Here is a 22,998-nt window from a genome sequence, read left to right on the forward strand (position 1 = left end):
GGAAGAAGGAAAGATCCTTCTTCAGAGCAGCAATGTCTCTAAGGCAGCAGGTTCTCTTCTTCTCATACAGCATCTGCATCTGGATTGTTGTAGCTGGATCTCTTTTCAATACACACAAGGGGGTCTCTTTTCACCCCTCTCGGCTCTCCTTCAACTTCAAGCAAAGGTCTCACCCGTGGACTGCCAGCAGGGACAAAACTCACTTCACCACAGGCATATCACGAAGTGCAGGGGCATCTTCGTGACAGTCCCTCCCTCAGGGGACTTACCCCTGATTCAGAACATCTTGGGCAGCTTTCAGTTGAAAGCCTTTGCCTCAAGAGTTCTACCAGAGCTCCTGTGCTCTGTCTCAGGTTGCCAGCTTAGCAGCACTGGTGAGGGGGGACCAAGGTCACCCTCCTCTGCATTCCTTTGGCCGTCCTGGTCCAGCTTTCCAGGACGCTTTGAGCTTTTCAGCTCCTCTCTCTCCAGTGTTGCAGGTTGCATTTTAGGACTTCCATCCAGTAGGAGTCCACCACCCCAACTTAAGAGTGGTCTCAAAAGGGTTTTGGGGGGTCTGGTTCAGTTCTTACCCCCAAAACTCTGTGTAGAGTTTAGTCCTGCTCTCTCTCTCTCTTCATTAGACATCTCTATGTCTTCTTGCCTTGCTGCAAGCCACCTCTGCTGTTTTCTTATCTTTTCTGGCTCTCTGCCATCGCTCTCTGAATGCTGCTCCTGCTGCTCACTTACGGTGGAGAAAATGTCTCTGCTCACTCACAGTGGAGAAAACTTCTTTAGCTTTCAGCTACAGGGCACTTAGCTCAGTTTAACACTGTTCCAAGTCCCTGCAACCCCCCGCTGGGGACTGGGGGGGCCCCAGCCCCCAGTGGGGCTGCTGCTGCTGTTTCTCCTCGTGGCTCCTACAACATGGCTACTTCTTCCACAACAAACTACAACTACCTTCTCTTCCATTCTGGTTGTGATATGTTTATATTTTGCAGAAGCACTCATTGGCTAAAACCTCAAAACTTCAAGGGTCACCACCCCCTGGGGTTTTACCATTTTATAACTGCAGGGGGAAAACTGTTTCCCCCCACCACAGATGTGCATCCTCCAAAAGCCTATGGCTTGGGTCTTGTGGTGGTTTGGGCTAGGCCTTCCTTGGTGACCAGTTTGTAACCAAGGAAGGGGCCAGATTTACCCAGTATTCCCTACGATTTTTACGTAAGCCAGATTATAAGAAGAAAGGAGGAGAGGCTTTTGCTTTTTTTCCTTCTGGCGGCTTGGAGGTGCAGGTTCCCTGCTGTTGAGTCTGCCGTGTTGGGGAGCGAGGCCTGGTGAGGCCTTGTCGACCTTGGGAGACGGAGGTTGCCGGCGATCGTCCCGGAGCAACTCTCAGTTGTCCCAAGGAGAGTGGTGATATATTTCCTTTGCTAACTCTCTAGTTACTAGATCTCGGGCTACTGATTTGGGATATATATATATATATATATAATTTTGGTTTTGTTCCCTTCCCCTTTCCCTTTCCCTTCCCTTGTGAAAATTGTATATATTTTAAATGATATATATAAGTGTAAATATATTTATATATATCACTTTAGCTGTCTCTCTCGTTTCGGGTTATTTCTTAGTTGGTTGTTTTTCTCCCTCTTCTCCCTGAGGTTTGGGGGCGGGGACGGACTTCTGGTGGTAAGGTTTGGAGACTTGGCAGGGAGCCAGCTTCAAACCATATCAGGTCTCTTTCTTGTTTGTGGGTGGAGCCATTGCTACAATCTTGTTGATTACGTCTGTTGGTATCTGGCATCATCTATCTTAGCATTTCACCCCTAGGAACTGGATCTCTCGGGCAGGTCCCTTGACCTTACTCTTCTTGATGGCGAAACCAGCCTCGAGGAGAATCTGGATGATCATCTGTCCTTTCTTGAAAACTTCTTCAGCTGTGTCCCCCCATACAATGATGTCATCGATGTACTGGATGTGTTCTGGAGCCTTACCCTTCTCCAGTGTGGCCTGAATCAGCCCATGGCATATGGCTGGACTGTGCTTCCACCCCTGGGGCAGTTGATTCCAGGTGTACTGAACCCCCCTCCTGGTGAAAGCGAACTGTGGCCTGCACTCTACCGCTAAAGGAATGGAGAAAAATGCATTGGCAACGTCGATGGTAGCGTACCACTTTGCTGTCTTGGACTTCAGCTTGTACTGGAGCTCCAACGTATCTGGCACAGCAGCACTCAATGGTGGTGTGACTTCATTTAAGCCACGACAGTCTACAGTCAGCCTCCATTCTCCATCAGACTTACATACAGGCCAGACGGGGCTGTCGAAGGGTGAATCGGTTCTGCTGACAATCCTTTGGCTGTCCAACTTCTGAATCATTTTGTAAATAGGGATCACAGCATCTCAGTTCATCCGATGCTGTCATCTGTGTATGGTTGTCATGGCTATTGTCACTTCTTGATCTTTAACTTGCAGTAGTCCTACAATGGAAGGGTCTTCTGAGAGGCCAGGAAGGGCAGACAATTGCTTGGACTCCTCTTCAGTCACCGTGGCTACACCAAAAGCCCACCGGTACCCTTTCGGGTCCTTGAAGTATCCTCTTCTTAGGTGGTCCATACCAAGTATGCAAGGGGCTTCTGGTCCCATCACAATGGGATGTTTTTCCCATTGGTCTCCTGTCAAGCTTATGTTGGCCTCTACCACTGACAACTCTTGAGACCCTCCTGTCACTCCAGAAATAGAAACAGTCTCGGTACTCTTATGCTCCAAAGGCATTAAAGTACACTGGGCTCCAGTATCTATCAAGGCCCGATGGGATCTCTGAGGATCCGATGTACCAGGCCATCGAACACACACGGCCCAGTAAACCCGATTATCTTCTTGGTCCCTTTCCTTCTCCTGGCAGAAGGCAGGGCCCCTCTACTGGTCTTGATTAGAGCGTTTGTCGTCGGACTTTGACTTCTTAGAGGCCTTTTTGTCATCGTTGAAGCGGATCTTCATCTTCTTGTGTTTTAGCGATTGCAGCTTCTTTTCTAAGAAGTCTGCATCTACCACATAGACAACTTTCTTGTCAGTGTCCCTTTGTTTCAGCTCTCTCGCTCTAGCTTCAAGTTTGGAAGTGCGTTTACCATCCCACTTCTTCATGTTTTCTCCTTTGCTACGAAGGTATGCCCATAGTTGGTTACGTGACCGATGCTCAGGGTTCTCTTTCCTTCAACATGGGAATGACGGAGATCATGAGCAAGACCAAGATCAGGATCGAGGTCTAGGTCAAGGTCATCTTCGTCGATCCTGCCATGATCATTCCATTGGCCTTTCTCTGTAATCTCTATACCTTCTGTCATCTCTATCTCTAGGGTCATCCTCATATCTGGAGTATTCATAATCTCTCTCCATTCTTTCCCTATCATAGGTGTCTCAGTATAGGGGATCGAAGGAGTCTTCCAGATTTTCCTCTATGCTCCTTATCCAAGCACACATGGTGTCCACGCTTGGTTCATCCATCTTTGGATGATATGCGGTTATTAAGCAGTAGGCATATGGTTTGAGGGCACCTTTAATTACCTTTTTCCACATCGGTTGCATGCAGGGAACACTCTCGGGAACATGGATGTCATAATAGTCTGGATCAGAGTAGATGATCTCCAGCATGGTCAATTCCCGTAGGTATTGGATGCCTTCTTCTGCAGTGTTCTGCCTTCTTGGAGAGCTCGTCAGAGACTCCTTAAATGGATATCTCACCCTCACAGCATAGAGGATTTGGAGCCAAAGAGTGGGCGCCATTCTCTCCCTTCCCATTTCTTGTTCTATCACAGGGTCTTGGGCACTGGATCCCAATTGTCATGCTTCATCACCTTCAATCATACGACTATTAGCCCCCTTGTCCCAGCATCGCACCAGCCAAGTGAGGATTCATTCACCAGGCAAGCGCATATAATCTCTCCGTAAATCTCGAAACTCTCTTGTGGTCAGTGACTGTGCAATTTCATTTTCTTGCATTATTTCTTGTCCATCTCTCCCACGTAGAATCTTTTCCACCTCCCTCTTTACTCTTCTGCTCTTATGCGGAACTGCTCCCGCCTCCTCTCTATATCTCTTACGTGGAGGTGGGGACTGGGCATGCCGTGGGGATAAGCTTCTATGCAGTTCATGCTGTGGAGATGGACTTCTATGTCGTTCATGCTGTGGAGATGGACTTCTACACTGTTCATATCGTGGGGATGAACTCCTATGTCGTTCGCAATACCCAGTGGGTGGAGGTAATGAGTAGTCTTTTGGGTGCCGAGATAAGGCCGATCCAATCATCCAATCATCCACGCCTCCAAGAGAAAGTTGGGTCTGGAGGGGTAGAGATAATTCTCCCTCAGGTTGAGGGGAATGCTTTGGCCCCTTCTTTGCGTCTTTCGTAACACTGAATGTGTAGTCAGGATACAAATCAAGTGACAACATACCACGGGCCATTTGTACTGTTGCCTTCTTTTCTGTTGATACTGCTCTACTTTCCTTTGGACATGCCCCTATTTCTTTTGGGCGCGCTCCTTCTCTTGCAACTGTTTCTTCCTCTCTGGCAGCTGCTTCTCCTCTTGCAATCACTCCTTCCTCAGTCACAGCCACTTCTTCTTCTCTCGCAGTTGCTCCTTCATCCGTTTCTGCCGCTCCTTCATCCATTGCTGCTGCTCCTTCGTCTGCTACTTCCTGCATGGATTGGATAGGTTCTTCTGCTCCTTCTTCTTCTCTTTCTTCTTCTTCTTCTGTGCGTTCTGGTTGCGGAGATGGGTCTGTGAGTTCTACAATCTCCCTTACCCACATCTTCTTCTTCTTAATAGGGTCAACAATGTCTTTCCAGTTTTTAGCTTGAGTCCCAGTTCTAGTGGACTTAGTAGAAACAGCACTGACTTTAAGTTGTGTTTGGACCCCGACTTCTGTGGACCTAATAGGGACATCAGTGGTTTCAGGTGGAGTGGTTTGGGTTTCTATGTTGACCTTAACCTTTTGAAGGTGGTCTATGGCAGCTCGATAAGCACTAGCCAGGCCCCAGCACAAAGCGGAAAATCGCACATTCAAATCCTTGAAGGAAAGCACCCTTCTGTTAAACAGCAGGTCATCTCACCAGAATCAAATATCTACTCTGGCATGAACTCCTACTTAATGGGAAGTGACACACGTCCTACTAATTTACCAAAATCTGCCCAGGTTTCATGCCACCCAGGGACTGGCCTGTCTGCAGCCCTTTCCAAAGTCCCAGTGAGTCCCTTTGAGGTGCGATCTTTCCTACAACAGGGAAAGCAATACAACACCATTCTTCCATTACCTTCATCAATAACGGTATTGTTGCAACACAATTTAGATAATAATTGGAGCCAACTGTAACCATGGGGATCGCCTTTACCAGGCCTTTGATGTCGAAATTAAGAAAAGTATTGGTAACATTCATCCTCTGAGCCTGGACATTTTCCTATGGAGTAGCCTAAAACAGGTATAAAGATGGCTAGAATCACAAGAAAAGTTAATAAAATGGCCATTGGTGTTGTTGTTCTTTCTCTTTGTTCCTATACAAACCCTTGTTTATATAAAAAAAGTTTTCTTGGCTGCTCTCCCGGTAATTGTTTTGTAAACAAAGACTGCACTTGGCAGTTTTCCTGGACTCTGGCAGCATTCCTGGACTTGTTCCCAAAACAATAGATTTGCTTACAAAATAACACCGAGCTTGGCTGTCTTCCTGGACAATGTTTATCAAAACAAAACCAGAATAACCAAAATATCCAAGTCACGGCACCAAAAATGTTGTGCAAATTTCAAACTTCCCTTGAGAGAAGCAGGACGGCTGGACATGGCCCAGCACTCTCCCCTCACGTGTGGCAGACAACAGCAGTCGATACAGGCCTCAACTTCAGATAAACAAGACCAAGTAGGGATCTACCATTCTCGAACCTTGCCGGAAGAGAAGAGAGCGAGCTCTCTTATCTACGCCTCATTTATACCCCAGGTTACGTAAAGGAATAGCATGGAATACTTCCTTGGTCACTACCCTAGTTCCTTCCTGGTTACAAGCTGATCTCCAGGAAGACCTAGGGTGAAAACTATCACACTTGTTTCCATCAGTTAACTGACGAATATATAGTCCATAAATGGAACTATTATAAACAGTCTATTAACAGTCTTTTGGCTTCAGAATTGTTTCCTGTCTCAGGCATACGCAGCATGGTCTTACTTTGGTGAAGTTAGCAGTTCTTTTCCCTCTCACTCAAGCCCCAAGGTCTCTTGCTGAATTCCATGGTTATCTCTGGTGCTTTTTGCTGAACACCTGCTCATACACCTCATTGCATCCTAAGACTACCTTCATGGACACTACTCTCTATTAAAGGGATAAGGCTGTTACTGTAATGTTGTTAACTATTTAATTATTTTGACTGCATAATAACTATGGATGCTGCTCTATGGGGCAAAACCAGTAATCTGGATGGATATAGCTGGAACTGTTTGCAATTATCTGACACAATACAATAACAGCATAATGGCACTAAACCTCACTATGTTGACAGAAGTACTTGAAACCTTACCCATGGATGATTTAACTCAATAACTAACAAGGAAAGTGAGACAGAATGCCTAAACTTTGATTGCTCTTAATGTTTCCAGCTGAGAGGAAGCTGTGAGAGGTACACTTACATTTAGCAAGCTAGAAATCCCATCTCCAGCTCTTGGGATTTTGCATGCATGTTCTGATGAATAAGTGATACAACATTCCCTATCTGAGTTGGACTAATTGTACTTTCAACAGTGGATTAATATTTGAAAAATACTGAGCTGTTTAGTTAAAAATTTTCTCAGTCAATGAGAATCCCCTCTAAGAAAGTATTTGGGCTATCTGATTCTGTAATAAAAACTCTTATACCCCATTTCTGATATTATATAGACTGTGTTTCTATAAGAAGTAAGAGTCATTAATGCAGGCCCAGAAACTCAATTTTTTATCATTTTTTCACCTCATAGATCACAGAATGGTTTGGATTGGAAAGGACCTTGAAGATCATGCAGTTCCAACCCCATACCACAAGCAGGGACAACTTCCACTAGACAAGGTTGCTCAAAGCCCCATCCAACCTGACCTTGAACACTTCCAGGGATGGGGCAGCCACAGCTTCTCTAGGTAACCTGTGCCAGGGCCTCACCACTGACACAGAGAAGAATTTCTTGCCAACATCTAATCTTAACCTACTCTGTTTCAGTTTAAAGCCATTTCCTCTTACCTTATTCCTATATACCCTTGTAAAAAGTCCCTCTCTGGATTTCTTGTAGGTCCTCTTTAGGTACTAGAAGGTGTTTTAAGGTACCCCTGGTGTCTTCTCTTTTCTACACTGAACAACTCCAGATTTCTCAGGCTGTCTTCCCCTTTCACTTCTTAAAAATATTTAGATTGCTTGCTGACACTCAGAAACTTTAGTTCTTTTAGTTTGAATGCGTTTCTATTTGTCCATTCTAGATCATTCTCCAGATATTCTGAAAATTCTTGAAATTTTCTTTCATTTTTTCCCCTTCTTCCATTTAACTGTTACAGGATAACAAAAACTGAAGTATTTTAAAAATTCTGATGTCAACATGAAAGTCTCTGAGCCTCGCTTGGGTGGAACATGGCTCTTCTGACTCAACGAAGAAACATTCATAACATTCACAACAGTCTGGAGGCCTGTAAAATGCCAGCAAAAGCTGCTTTAGTAAGAGCAGCAGGAGTTGATTTTCAAGGGAAGGATGAGAACAGAACCAAGTCTTTTGAGCCAGCATGCAAACAAATACGGGTCAGAAGCCTTTCAATTTCTATTTCATTTTTTGAAGCTCAACAGTTTGGGAAAAATTTCACCTTTTTCCTTGTTCAATTTAATGTGACTCTGGCCTCCTTTTTTTCATCTGGCACACGTGGATTACTTTGGTCTTTGCTTCATATCCATGCCTTGGTAAGACCTATGGAAAACAGACAGACAGACGCTTCTATAGTGCTCTCATCATTGTTCTGTTTTCCAGCATTACACTTTTGGTTCTCAGATATACTAACAGACTTAACAGCTTTGGGTTTGTTGCCAAAAGTTCTTGTAGGGTTTTGCGGCCATTATTAAACGTCCAGATTCAGAAATCGGATGCAATACAAACAGAATAAGATATTTAGTTAAAGAAGTGATTGCTGGGACTCCAGTCCCTCCACTGCTATCAGGAAGCTGTTCTGAGGGCAAAAATCACCCTCTGCTGGAGTGTATTACGAGTCCATTTCTGCCTTGTAATTAAAACCTGACCTTTCTTCATTCATTCTATTGGCATAAAAAAGGCCCTGTGTGGACATAAATTACTTTTTCTCCTAATATGAAGGCACTCTGCACTTCCGGAGTAGAATGAAAATGCCTGCAGGATAGGTATAAACAATGTTCTCCCCCCTCTGAAAAAACTTCAGCTCCAGGGGGTGTAGAGGAGCAGGTGGGTGTTTTATTTCTCTATTGGAGTAGAGCAAAGCTGATACGACTGAGCATGACGAGTATTTTTTTAATGTTTTATACTGTTCATACCAATTTTAAGACATTTTCGCTTCCTTATGTTGAATTGTTCTCATTCTCCCAAGTGAGAGTTGGTTCTCAGTGTGAAACCAGCTTACTGTGAACATATCTCAGACCTCTTCCTTGCAGGCTCCATCCAGATCCCCTGATCTGGCTCTTTGGATGCAGCTGCACCTGCCATCATTACCTGTTTCACGCTCATGGCTACAACATGCTTTCATTCTGTCACAGTAGTTTGTTTTACTTGGGATTGTTGTGCAGAAGTGCTGTTTAATTATGAGTAGATGATAAGTTCTGGGTAGTTACAGCCCTGAGGAGGCCATGGCAACTCATGCTGCTTCAGGAAGAGATGGAGTTAAGAAACCATTCCTAAGGGTGGTTTTAAGAAGGACGCTGAAACAAAAAGCACTAGATTTACACTTTTTTTCCCTCTCTCAAAATAAATATCTCCCACTATCTATTGTCACAGGACTCCAGGAGCTGGTGCCTTTATAAATCTAACATAGCTTACTTTTACCAAAACAGTGACACAGTAAATTATCTTATTGCTTTGCCAAGCATACCTAGAGATGATCCCACATGTGTGAGGAGTAATTATAATATACCACTTCAACTGAAGAGCAGGATTTTGTAAGTTAAAGTCAATTCTCTTTATGGAGAAAAGCAAAAGTCATGAGTGTAAATGTATGGATTGCCCAAGAAATATTCTCAGGTTGTTTTCAGTGGGTCAGAAGATGGATGAGCTTCCATAGTTCCCACATACCACCTCCTTGTTCTTGTCTTCCTGCCCCACTAACCAAATTGACACCCTACCAGCTGCAGCAGTAGATTTATGTTCAGAAGTCTGCTTCTAATTTTCTACCATAACCTAGCAGAGAAAAGCTATTCCAGGCTCAAGCCCTTTCTGTGGTGTCCTCATCTCACCCCAGCCGGTTCCTTCAACCTATAGTTAGTAGTAGTGTAGTGAGTTCCCATGCAGGATAAGATTAAGCATGCAAAGGCTTGTCTTGACTGATGAAAAAAGCTGGTTTACAAACAAAAAAAACCAAAAAAATTGAAGAACCCAAAATCTGACTAAAACTTGACCTTGGCAAACATACTTTGTGGGAAAAATACACCTTCAGTCTGGTTTTGCTCCAAGAAAACACATATATGCTATATGTTTTACAGTACCCAAGATAGATTTTGAGATGGAAACTTGATATTAAAGTGGCAAAGAGCCACCACTCTAGGTTCTCTGGCTTTTCATTCCACTTGTGAAATCCCTAGGGACTGTGGAATCACCCACTTGTTATGGTTTGTTGCAGGCTTCTTATGAAGAAGTGTCATTGTGGATGTAAAACTTTGGAGAATTGACTGTAATGTAGGATTACTATTAGGTGCCACCAGAGCCAACTAATTTCCATGGATTCACATGATGTGATAAGGAAAATAAGAGAATCATAGGATCAGAGTGGCCTGGGTTGGGAGGGACCTTAAAGATCATCTCGTTTCAAGCCCTCTGCCATAGGCAGGGACAGCTTCCACTGGACGAGGTTGCCCAGAGCTCCATCCAACTTGGTTTTTAACATTTCTAAGGATGGGGCAGCCAGAGTGTCTCTGGGCAACCTGTTCCAGTGCCTCATCACCCTCATAGTTAACAACTTTTTCCTAATATCTGACCTAAACCTACTCTCAGCTTTAGATCATTCCCCCTTGTCCTGTCATTACATGCGCTTTTAAGACAGGCCTAAAGCCTGAAAAGTATTCATAAGCCTCTCAGCATGTCCCAAACAGGTCTCTGGGGACTCACCATCCAGGTTACCTACCCCAATGTACCTGAAAATTGAGTGCCTGTAAATGTAAATTCAAGCAGTGTGGACCCTTGGGAGTTTTTAATTGCCTCTGCAGTGTGTCACACATAATCAGGCCTCTCAGTCCTCTTGTGTGACTTACCATGATTTTCCCAACTATCAAGCCAGAATTCTTCTCTTCTAAGTAGGTAGATGAAAGTATTATCAAAGGTATTTTCATGAGAAGGGTTAGGTAGAATTTCACTATCTCCTAAGCATGCTAAAGTCTTCTGTATTCAGTGACATTTGAAGGCAGGCACTAAAGCTATTCAGAAACAACATAGACTTGCCCTTATCACAGTAAAATGTTAGAGTCACAGTAAAGCAAAGATTTAACTTAGAAATTCTCATGTTTTCCTTTGGTGAAGTAGATCTGCCAAAATAAATACTAAGAGTATACTTGCTGTGCTGGTAAATGTCCCTACCTGGTTTAAATTATTAGTAGTAACCCAAATATTATTATCATGCCTGACAGATGTCTCTAATACGCTCACTTTAGCAGACCTGAAATGTCACTGCTGATTTCACCTTGTCCCACCCTGAACCTGGGCAGAGAGACAAAAGAGAGAGTCCTGAGCCAAGGACAAGATGAGATACAACAATTAATAGGGAGCATGATCAAACAATTTCATCTTAATGACATATAGAGTACTGTCTATTCCATAAATATTTATAAAGTAAGAAAAGAGCCACCCATAGAAACCTTCAAATGTTAAAGTCCTTTAATCTGAAAGGATAGAAGTGGAAGCAGCGTAAAGGGTTGCTGATGCACAGTAAGGGCTTCTGACACCATGCAAACAATATATCCCTGCATAAGGAGCATACAGCCTCACTGATGTTATTTCAGTGGTTCATGAAGTTACACTGCTCAAGGTCACAGGACAGACCTCCAGGAACTCCTGTTATCACAAACATCATCAAGCCATGTGTCAAAAGTCATCATTAAATCTTTGCTCTGAAACACAGTTTGTCTGTTCTTAGTGTACAAAGCCAGCTACAGCTTCTATTTTCCTTAACAGTACAGGCGTGTCACCACAGTTTTTCTTAAGATCTCCCATAGGTGAGTGGCATACAGCAGACTTCATTTGTCACCCATCTATGTTCAAGTTGGATCTGCTTCTCAAGTTGTTTCTTGGACCAAAGGCTGTAGACTAGTAATTTGTCTCTTTAGGTGATGGGACTGGTGGTGCTGAAGAACACTTATAGAAAACTCTGTAAAATTTACCCTTCTATAGTCCAGAACCCTACAACTTTGATTTGTAGGTTGTTGAGGGGGTAGAAGGAACAAATCCTTTAACTCTAGCTAGATTTGTGTCCCAGTAACACAAAGAATGGTAAAGGCCAAGGAGAACTTTTACTCTGGTGACACATCACTCTTGCACCCCTCTCCTACCTTCTTTTTCCTCCGTTGCAAAGGATCCTCTGAGGACAGGAACAGTACTTTTAAGGATATGTGAAATACAGTCAGGAAAGTGCACATTTGAAATAAGAGTATCATGTTGAACCAATATTTCATCTGAAGTTTCCTCTGGAACATTTAAAACCTGAGATTTCTCTCATGTGCTTTGCTGTCAAGTTAAGGATAAAAATGCTTAAATCTAGAGTTATACCAGTAAAAATTACATGAAAAATAATGCAAGTAAAGAGAGACTAATGAATTTCCTGACAGGTCAGCTAGTTCATTTCTGAATCTGCCTTAATTACAAGATAAAAACAAGGGGACTTAGTGTTAGAGTGATTTCTCACATTGTAGAAAGTCTAAGCAAAGAGGTGTCTATTGCTGTCTTAGTTAGGCATTTACAAATCTTCATACTGGGAATTACAAAAAATATCCGTATTCAAACAAAAAAGAGTGAAAATAAACACACTTATTACATTTTTCATCCAACATTTAACACTTGGACAGATCATCAATGAGTGTCATTAATTTTGGCATTTACCATACAGTCAGAATTTTGACAAAAAAATTGAAAAAGGCTCTAAAGGAGAAAGAAAGGATAAAGAAAAAAAAAACAAAGAGAAGGAAAAAAAAGAGAAAAAAAGAAGTTCTGAAAGTGGACAACCTCAAGATCTGGTCTGTAAGGCATAGTTCAGATCTTTACTTTGACTGAGAGTAGGGTTTGTTCTTTGTAGACAAGAATATTCAACAGGTAACAGTTTCAAGAGAGAAGTTAACTGCTCTACAGATCCTGAACACAGAAATAAAAACGCCTTTTGCCACACAGCTCTGTTGTCATCATGAACTCCTTATGGGATCCCATGAGATGCCTGTGTGCTTGGAAAATGATCTGAGCAACAAAGCATTTGTACTCTAAGCAGGCAGCACAGTCAGTACAGGGCAGCAAAAAATGTCATCCTTCTAGTGAGATGGAGTTCCAAGAAATTATACCATTTAAGGCCACACAAAAAACCTGTGAAAGTATTGGGAATCAAAGCCAGACCTCCACAGTTCAGCTCCCACTTTGCTTTAACTGTCAGAAAATCCTTTGTTCTCCCCAACCAACCTTCACCTTAGCTTAGAAGGACCTCCCATCACATCCAAAGGCATGTTACTAATTAGTATCCTGCACAACAGTGGTCCTTGATTTCTATGCAACTCATTCCCACTTCATTTTTCCTTTAATAGCCCCAGGAATTATTTTTACACTTCCATGCAACACAGGAAGTCACAAATGACTTCAGCCTCCTGTGGTGTATTTTTGTAACCTGAATTAAGACAATACCTGAAGTGTTTCATCTGAAGATAAGCTTTCTGCCACACATATCCCAGTTTTGAAGTGTCTTTAATGGGGAGGAAAAGAAACACTACAACAGGAAAGCTAGAGCACCACAGCCCACATGAGATCCTGCAAATTTAGTTTCCTTTTCCCTCTCACCGTACTTTTGTACTAAAAAAGCCTATAATAAAAGCAGAAGAGATGGAAAACATTCCTTCTTCTCTTCAGGATGCCTGGAGAGCCACCACCAGGCATAAATAGCCAAGGAGAAAGACAATCTCCTACATGCTCAGCTGGATTTACTGCCCAAACACTTCTTTCTGGCGGTAAACTTGAGGGCAGGAGGGGAAAGATGGATGTGAAGGTCATCATTAAACAAGTTAATTCTATAAATCGAAAAAACCCAGAAGCTTGGGGACTGTAAGGAATTAAGGTGATCAATTTGGGGCACTGGGAGGCCTCAAAACACCTAGCATGCTTTTTTTTATTTTAAAAGAGGAAATAGTATGGTCAGAGCTTCCTTTACTTGAGCTTTTTTAAGGACAGAGAGTAAGGAGGTGGCAGTATTTGGTATTTAGTCTGGGTGATTTGTCCTGATAGTCCCCTTTTGAAAGGACTCACTGGGATTCACAGTTCCTTGGCAGGAAAGAGGAGGAGGCAAAAGCCAGTCTTTGCAAATATTTTCTGTTACTTTTGCATTTCACCACTATGTCTTTGGCATTTTGAATTAATTCAATTTCTTTGGCATCCTGGTCAAACCTACTGTGTGTCAAGGAAAATTCATATCAAACCCATGCAAAAATTGTACATTTCAGTGTTTTTGGTACAAATTAGAGTAGACTGAGTTGGTCCAACTGATTAACCAATAAAGAGAAACTTAAAATATTATGTACTTATGAATTTGCAGTCCACAGGGAATTAAAACCAGATGTTTTTCATGTACATTTTCTGAGTTATTTCAGTAGAAATGGTTTAAAGAACAATTTAATTTACACTATAAATTAAGGACATGACTTCAAATGCACATTAGCATGTCAGTACGGGGAAATTCTTTTAATTCATGCTTCCTTTGTGAAGATGTTCAGAAGTTCTCCCTAAAGAAAACCATTGAATTGAGGAGATTGACTCCTTGATACAGCTTTGAATGAAGTTGAAGCAATACCTCCTTACTTCTCATACCCTTTAACACACAATTCTGTAAATAAAAGATCTCAGGGGTGCAATGCAATCAGCCTCACCCTTGCCTGAGGATTCAGCCCACCTCCACTTGCTAATTTAACTTCTGCATTCACAGCACCAGAGATCAGACTTCCTGAAGGAGACCAGAGGAATCTTCCCTTCAGCTGAAAGGCAACATCAGCTTCAAGTGTCTGAAGGCAGACATCCAAGCTTTGTTCAGTAAGAGCAAGGTGACAAAGCAAGTGGCCACATACCTTACAAAATGAACTGCAAGGATGTGCTTTTCTCACCCAACCAACCCCACTTGTACATCTTGCAGATACACAAATTTTTTGACTCCTGGTTGCTCCCTTATTCCTTTATTTGTTCCCTTACTTATGTCTCAGACCTATAAACACTCTTAAAATCTCTGTTGTGCTGCGTTGACTTGAAAAGTTCCAATTTTCTCACAGATTAAATATAAAGACTGAGTAACATGGCATATAGTGGATCAATGAACTATCTAGTTTCTAGAGTCAAAAGGACAAGGTTGTTCTTACTCCCCATTTCTTTACTTAGCTTGGTTTTTCTGGCATGTGTGACTGTCTCTCCACAGTCACACACTGCCTTTTTTTATCTCAGCTGCTCTGTGAAACATCCCTTACACTGAATTACTTTCGGTTGTTAAATTCAAATTATCATTCCCTGCGCTTTTCCTATCTCATCTCATGCAACAAAAGACCTGCAAAGCCTTCAAGACAGAATTTCTGACCCAGAAGCAAAACCTTATTTAATTCCCCATGGCAAAGAGCACTCCTCCATAGACTTCCACACTGCAGACAGAGCAACATTACAGAGCTGTTCCACAACTTCAGCAGTCATGCTGCTCCTCTTGACTTGAGTTCTCACTGTCAAACACCCCAAGAGAGTGAATCAAAGCTCTGTACAGGAGTACACACTAGATGTCATCCACTCTGGATGAGTAGGGATTGTGCATCTTCCAACGTCACAAAAAATACATTCAAAGAACAAGCAGCTACAGCAAGTTTAGACATTACTGTTTTCCATCCCAGAGAGACACAATTGTCACAGAGATGAAGCAATGTGTGTCACTGTCCACCACCTTTCCAATACAGCTCTGCATGCAATGACCCCACAGATGGATTTACAACGCCTGTCTACCATAAGTACAAGAACACCATATTTTACATGGATAAGGTCAGTACATAAGACAGAGGTCTTTCTGTCCTCAGGCTGGCTGTGAAAGGACTCACAACAAGTGATCAGGCTTAAAGTTTACAGAATAAGAGATGATATCTCGTCTGATCTAAATCTTGTTGGTACAAGGTCAGCCTGTCAAAGCAGTTTGTTCCACCTCAATCCGGAAGAGTGATTTTATACAAAAGAATAAGTGGCTGTATGTCCTGGGATCACAGTATTTCTAACAATGCTCTTGGAGCCTTAAAGCTAAGTTTAAGATATAGCTATACTACAGCCTTACTGCAAATAAACCTTTATTGTACAGGAGTTGAGGCCCAGATATAATTTGTGCCTTCATCCATCAAATACATGATACATTAATAAATGCAACAAGATCCCCAGAACTTAAGCAGTCATAAGGACATTTGCAAATGCCATCAGACATTTCCCAGGCATGGGCTAAGCTGTGAAACTGTGGGTGTTTAAAAAAAAAAAAAAAAAGGATTGTGAAGCAGGGTACTGTGGTTGGGAAAATCATTATCCTGAGCCTGCAATCTGTCAATAATTCTCTATCCATCAAAATGAGCTGTCTGTCAAAAAGACAGCCAATACAGTTCACTCAGCCTCGTTCAATTACAAATTACAGTGTTGAATTGGACAAAGTTTCACAGCCTGTCACTAATGCAGTTATAATGCCCCCCTCCCTCCCCCCCACCCCGGGTCTTATACTTTCATGAATGTTTGAAACCCTTGGAAAGGTAATGGAATGAAAAACTAATCCTGCATACTCCTTTGTGGAAGAAAACCTAAATCATCACAAATGTATCAGTTCATTGGGAGATTCCCAATTATAAAGGCTTCAACTGGCCACAGAGGTGAAAGAAATCAAACTCATAAGGAAAATGAGACAAAAAAGAAGTTGCTACAATTGCTGGAATGACATTTTTGGACCAGTCGTTTCTACATACATAAAATATGTTGCTCCTGGTCACAGAAAAAACAAACATCCTCCAGAAACTGCAAGTGCAATTTGGGTGGGATTTTTTAAAAGTACTTAAGGTACTCTGAAATCCAATTTCCACTGACATCCAGGCGTGTTTGAAAATTTCCACATTTGTGTTCCACCCTTCCTTCTCAGTCTACCATTTGCCATCCCAGAACAGAGTCTTCAGTACAACAGTGCAACTACTTTCGAGGGAGGATTTCAATAGAAGAGACTTCAGGCAGCTAGTACCTTGAAAATGTCAATAAAACCATCTTCACCAGCTGAGTAACTCTTCTAACACTACCAATAAAAAGAACATAGTAATTTCTGGAAGATTCCAGGAGTTCAGTCCCAAGCTAGTACTGTTTCACACAAAATATTGGCTTATTTCCCAATAATTTCCAATCTTTCCTGTAGCCAGGAATTTACAGGTTACCACAGAGATGCAAATTTTCAGTTCATGACACCCACAAGAAACTTTACATATCAAATAGCAAGATAAAATTGTACTAAAAAAAGAGTTTTGTGCAGAAATTACACAAATGGCATTTCAGTAATGCTTAGAAAACCATTACTTCTCAAATTCAGTACCAGGAATATTATACTTTCTGTACATGATAGAAAAGTTGCTCAATAAAAAAAAGTTTCATGGTAAATATTAATGGGCAAATAAACAGACAAAGGAAGTCAGGATGACAGATGTACATTGAAAACCAACTTCTCAGTGCAAATGTCAATGCTAGGAAGCCACAGGAGCAGGTAAACCAATGTGCAACCTAAAACAACATCTGACATAGTAATTCCGGAAGCAAATTACCTCTAAAAAACCCCAAAACAACACTTTTTAAATTGAACGTAACTTGCAGGGAAATTTCACAACTTTATGTCCTCACCTTGTCCAGGAGAAAGTTCACAAAATCAATAACCAGAGTCTGTAACTACCTAGCTGCATTGAAAAGAGGAAAGGTTTCTGCATCCTTCACACAAAGGATGTTGCTGATACTATTTAATGTTAGAGTTAGATGTAAGTCAGGAAGCTGACCTTCTTTGGTCCCCTTTCATTCAGCTTGGACAGAAGACACACAGACTCCAAAATCCAGAATTATTTTAGTTTTGGTTAGAAGGAGCATTCATTTCCCTATCTGCTTCAGTCAGCAGTTTATCTGATGGGAACAAGTCAGTGCATATTAAATTACTACACTCTCCCCTATGTATTTTTTAGCATATTTTATATATTTTCTGAACTCCCTGTTTTTCAACCAGTTTAAATAATTTTTCATTTCTCTGTGATTCTATTAAGGAAGGCAGAAAGAATAGAAAGGTATGGGGAAAGCTAAAATTTACCCATTTCTTTTTTTCCTGCCTGCATCTACACAAAAGGTCAGTGAATTGATTTCCTGACAAAAAATACTCATTGTACATAACTTTTAAAAGAAAAGTACATGTTTTCTCTATGATGTGCTTACTTTAGTCTTCCTTCTGACTGCCATTTCAAGATTGTAAAACACTGGTTTCCTCCTCCCCAGAAACTATTTCCACCACAGAAGTGTGAGGTAGGGAACTCCAGTCCAGGAGTTCATGGCACCTGGCTTCTCACACTTTCTCTGAGGTACAGGTTTGTCTGTATTTATGGGTGACTTTTCAGATGGACAAGCTGGAGCACAGAGAGCAGAAGGGTCACGTTTTTTCCAAAGCCCATTACCAGGTGAAAGCAGATAAAGGCAGAATAAGGAAAGGATTTGTGCTGTGGCTCATCCAGATACCTCAAGTCAGGTTCAGTCTGTACAGTTAGCTCAAAAACAGGAAAGGCAGGATGAAGCAGTCCTATTAGACTTTGCTGTGAGGCATTTGATTTTCAAAGTTGCTGTTTTGGCAAACAAAGTCCCAAGAACAAATTAAAAACAAAACTTTTTTTTTTTAAATGTGCAAGCCTACTATAGCCATTTATAGTGGTCTTGAGCCACAGTTACTTCATAATTTCACTAAGGTCAAGGAAATGGCTGACATTAAATACGACATCTCTGTAGGGAAGACCTGAATCTCTCCTGGGTCTCTGTTCTTGCTTTACGCGTACTGGAGCTTGAGTCTTCATGAGCTGCTCTGAGAGCAGGGAATAACTTGTTTTGGTTTTAGGATTTATATAAAAAACAAGAAATTACTTCTAGATATCACAAGGCAATCTGGACTAAGGAGTCACATGTGTCAGCCCTTCACAAAATCCCCCTCCCAGAGAGACATGTGAAAGCTTTATGAATGTGGGATGAACTGCAGTAGGAAAAATCACATACGTGCCTCTGAAACACTTCTGCGTCTCTCATTGCAGACCAGAATTTATCTCCAGTTCCTTTCTACACTTAACTCTGCACATCCATGTAGAGCAGACTTCCATGAGACACACTGGCAGCAATGGAAAGATAGGTCTAATAGGCCACTGGAATTCAAGTTCTATGTCCCTGGACCCAAAGTCATTTATATAGTAAAAGTTTGGCACAGGAACATGAAGCGTAGCAGAAAAAAAATAAGATTTTGGGGTCACTAAAAAAGGAAAATTGTAATAATAAGTATTCCTTGTGCAGAAACTGCAGTGACAGCCATCACTTTTCGTAAAGTGGTTAAACATGCACGGAAATAGACAGATTTGAATATTTATTATTTCTTATAAAGTTTTTAAGAAATGTAATTTATTTTGTCCACATTATGATGGGAACACAAATAAGAAGGAGATTATTTATCATCTAATTTTCTCACTTGGTCTTATTAGGAAAACAGAAGGGATCATATTACACACAGAACTAGAAATATTGTAAGCAAGTAAATTATATTTTAAAATAAACTTGAATACATTTAATTCATTGAGATCATTCACAATCCTCTCCAAAAATAAGCTGCACCCATCTGATGCATGCATTAGTGTAAAAATCTAAACTAAAGGGAATTATTTGGAATCTGCAATTAAAATACACTGTAAACCAGAAATTTAAAAATCTGTTCTCATGATTTTATGGAACACAATAATAAAGACAGCAATTTTTTCAGCATTAGATAACAAATGGTCATTTAGAAAATGTATTTTTTTGGAAACAAAGTATTTTGAAGCCAATTCATCACATATTTTATCAAAACCATAATGAGCTGTAAAGGAGAGTTTCTTGTTCCAGAAGTGTAAATTAGTGATGAATTATTATGCTTTGACATGGTCTTCCAGTGTGTTAATGTCCTAGGAGAAACACAAGGAAAGGATTTCTGTCTCCTGTGATTTGTCATAACATAGTATTCAGGAGGGAAGACTGTAAGTCTCCCATGCTCACAGCCATGGGAGACTGTGGTCCAGAGACGACAAGAGATTTGGGGAAAATGGAGATTGAAGTAGCTTCCCTTTCAGATCTCATTTACAAACTAAAATATCAAAAAATATGCCCCTTCCACAGCAGAGGCAAGTACATACCCTACTGATATGATGGTTACCTCAATTAATAACCACGGGTCAAGTATGAAGAAAGTCAGACTTTTCATTGAATCAGTAAAAGATGTGCTATACAGTTCTGGTACTTCCCTGACTCACAAAGATGTGATGTTCTCAAGGTGGGAGATCTCTAAATTAGTGGGAAAGAGGGAAATTAAGAGGTTTTTGCCTTTGCATTCACACAACACCCAACTGCCACAGTTCTTTCCTACATGAATGTCAGATCTGCCCCACACACACTGAGGAATCAAAAAAGTGGAGAGATCTTGACTTCTTAGTCTTCCTATATGGTTTTATACGCCTGGTTTTCAGACTAAGTTGCACCACCAGCAAGCTGGAGTGTTATCAGCCCGGGTCGGTACTGTTCTCAGCCTAACCAGCCGTGAATGCCTGACTATTTGTTCCTTGCTGATATCCTATTATATGAGTATAATATAAGCCAACTTTTCTAATATTTACCTTGTTATCACCTATGTACATCTTTTGACTTCTTTGTTTGTCTTCCTTCCAGCAAATTTGTACAGTGATCCTGTGGCCCTTGGCCCTTCCCCTCTGAAAGCACGCTGTGCTCCAGAAATAAGTCTGCACAGTGCACCAGGACCTCGACCTGAAGAGCTCAACAAATTTCACCATCCTCCTCCACTTCTCTTGTGATTTTTAAGTCTCAAACACTTTTTTTTAACAGCATGCCACATGTTAGATGGCACAAAGCCCTCTGGGTTAACAGTGAAGTCCCATGGGAATGGAGAGAGATAAACCTGCTGTGTCCCAACTTTACTATCTACAAGGAACATTCCCTATCATGCACCACTCCACACCCAGCCTTCCTCTCAAAAGTAATTAGCTGGTTTGTTAGAGCCTATGGGTATGTTTACATTAGATTTATATTAATTACCAAGGGCCTGGGACCCAATAAAGTAGTGGATAACCAGGTTATCTGGTGGAAAGTTGTTAAACAAAATGCATGGCTATATGGAGGACATAACTGGTTCATGATTCATCATGGCAATTTTTTTTTCCCGATGTTTTGTGATTCTAGTCCTCAGTCCAGGAATCACAAAATTTTCCTGCTAGCTGCAGCACATTAACACTCTGATTCTGACATATTTTGGGTAAACTGGAGGTTGAGGTGGAGGAGGAGAAGTATATAGTTGCAATAGCTGTAGACAAAACCTAAAGCAATTAATTCTCAGTTATAAACTATTTTAAAATATTGTGTAAAATTAAAGAATGCTATGTAATGCTGTTTCTCTACATTCGTGTACTAAAGTGTGGCTGGATCAGCTGCATTCATTCAAAATACTGAATCATCTAATCGCAAGTTGAGAGAGGAGGTATTAAAAAAGAAAAAGCAGCAAATTCAAACAGTCCTTGACATCACTGGAATACATATTAGAGGTGGATGATCCAATTCAGGAAAACTTAAAATAATTAAGTTTTTTCATTTTAAAGATTAGCTGATGATCTGAAAAACTTTATGAAGGCTCTAAAACATACTACAAATTATCACTTCATTTCAACTGGGGAATTTTGTCTATATGTTCTTGGAATGTGGCAATAGTGGCAGAGGGCTTGGCAAAAGAAAACTAAGTCTTGTGACACGTTGTTTTTGCTGCATCAGGAAGATCAGACAACAAAGCCGAGTTCATGATTTTTGCTGCTAGTTGGAACCAACTTGTCTCATGTTTGGTGTTCATCAATTGCTAAGAGAACTCCAGATACTTCTAAGAGCAAATGTTTGCTTTCTATAAAGAAGAATGAATGTTTATGTCAACTACTATTTTCTTCTTTGATGGTCTGATTCAACTGCTCCCATCGAGGAAGCAGCTTATTTTAATAAAGCACAGTTCTGGCACAATCTCCATGTGTTATCAGTCAGGAAAATGTATAAGCATCTACCTAAGTGCTTCCTTTAAAGAATTCCTTTACAAATCAAAGTCTCCAGGAATGAGGGAGCAGAGAGGTGTTGAGCACTTCTGCAAGCGTGCAGCTCCAAGCCTGTTCAGCAGTCAATTCCTATTCATTGAAAGACCTAAGCAGGGTGGACTTGAAAAAAAAAAGGGTGCACTTGATTTTATGTTAATGATCAGGAAAAAGTGGATTCCTAAATTGTTGACATAATCAGATGCCTAAATAGTCCCTGGTCAGTTCTGGTTGGGTAAAATACTGTTGGCGTTTTGCCATTTTTTTCTGGTCCAGAAACACCACAAAGAATCCTGTGATTGGGTCACTTGGAGTTATTTCAACAGGGTATTTGGACTGGAGATTAAGACACATAACACACAATTAAGGAGTCATGTCCACAGGAGACTTTACTCTGTCCTATGCACTGTCACCTGGGAAACATTCACAGCTCCCTCTGTCCCATCCTTCCACAGCAATTTTACCCATCTCTGTCCAAATTCAGCCAAAGTGGACACAGTACAAAGCAGATCCCTCTGCACCAAGCCAAAGACCATACTTGCTGAACCACAATTAGGCAAAAGAGCAGCTATTCTGCTTCACATTTTCAGTGTAGTGCAGTGTTGTAAGAGCCAGGTGCTTCTGAAAAAAAAAAAAAAAGAAAAGAAAATCCTGCACTGGTTTTTCCTGTGGTTTTCAGTTCATAAGTAGAGACACTACATGTTGAAAAGAAATTAACACTAATTAGCCACTGAAATAAAAATTTCTTGTTCCCAGTTAACTTTATTATAAGAGAAATGTTTAGTGACATGGACAGTTGTGAATTTGCAGATACAGTCAATATATACGGTGAATAAGAGCCTTGAAACATCCATTGTTTGTGGATTCATAAAACCTTTTTTTCTATATATTTTTATTAGTACTGTCTCAGCTTCCTTCATGTCTACTAGAAGCTGTTGGATTTTGTGTTACTGATGGTTTCTCTGATGTTCTGTTGAATAAATCTCATTTTGCTGATGTTTGTTAAGTTATGTTTTAAACCAGAGATCTCTCAGAGTTCTGTCTTCAATAAAAAGGGGTAGAAATGGAACTACTAATTTAGTTTCTTTAAAAGGCATGTATTTTCATGCACATTAAATGCATCTGTTTCTGAAATGTATGTCTTTCTTCAGTATGTAATTTGATAAAACCCAAAAGAAAGCCTTGGAGTTCTAAACTTGAAGCA

Source organism: Corapipo altera, unplaced genomic scaffold, assembly GCF_003945725.1.
Source record: "Corapipo altera isolate COAL_440 unplaced genomic scaffold, ASM394572v1 61153, whole genome shotgun sequence".
Taxonomy (NCBI): domain Eukaryota; kingdom Metazoa; phylum Chordata; class Aves; order Passeriformes; family Pipridae; genus Corapipo; species Corapipo altera.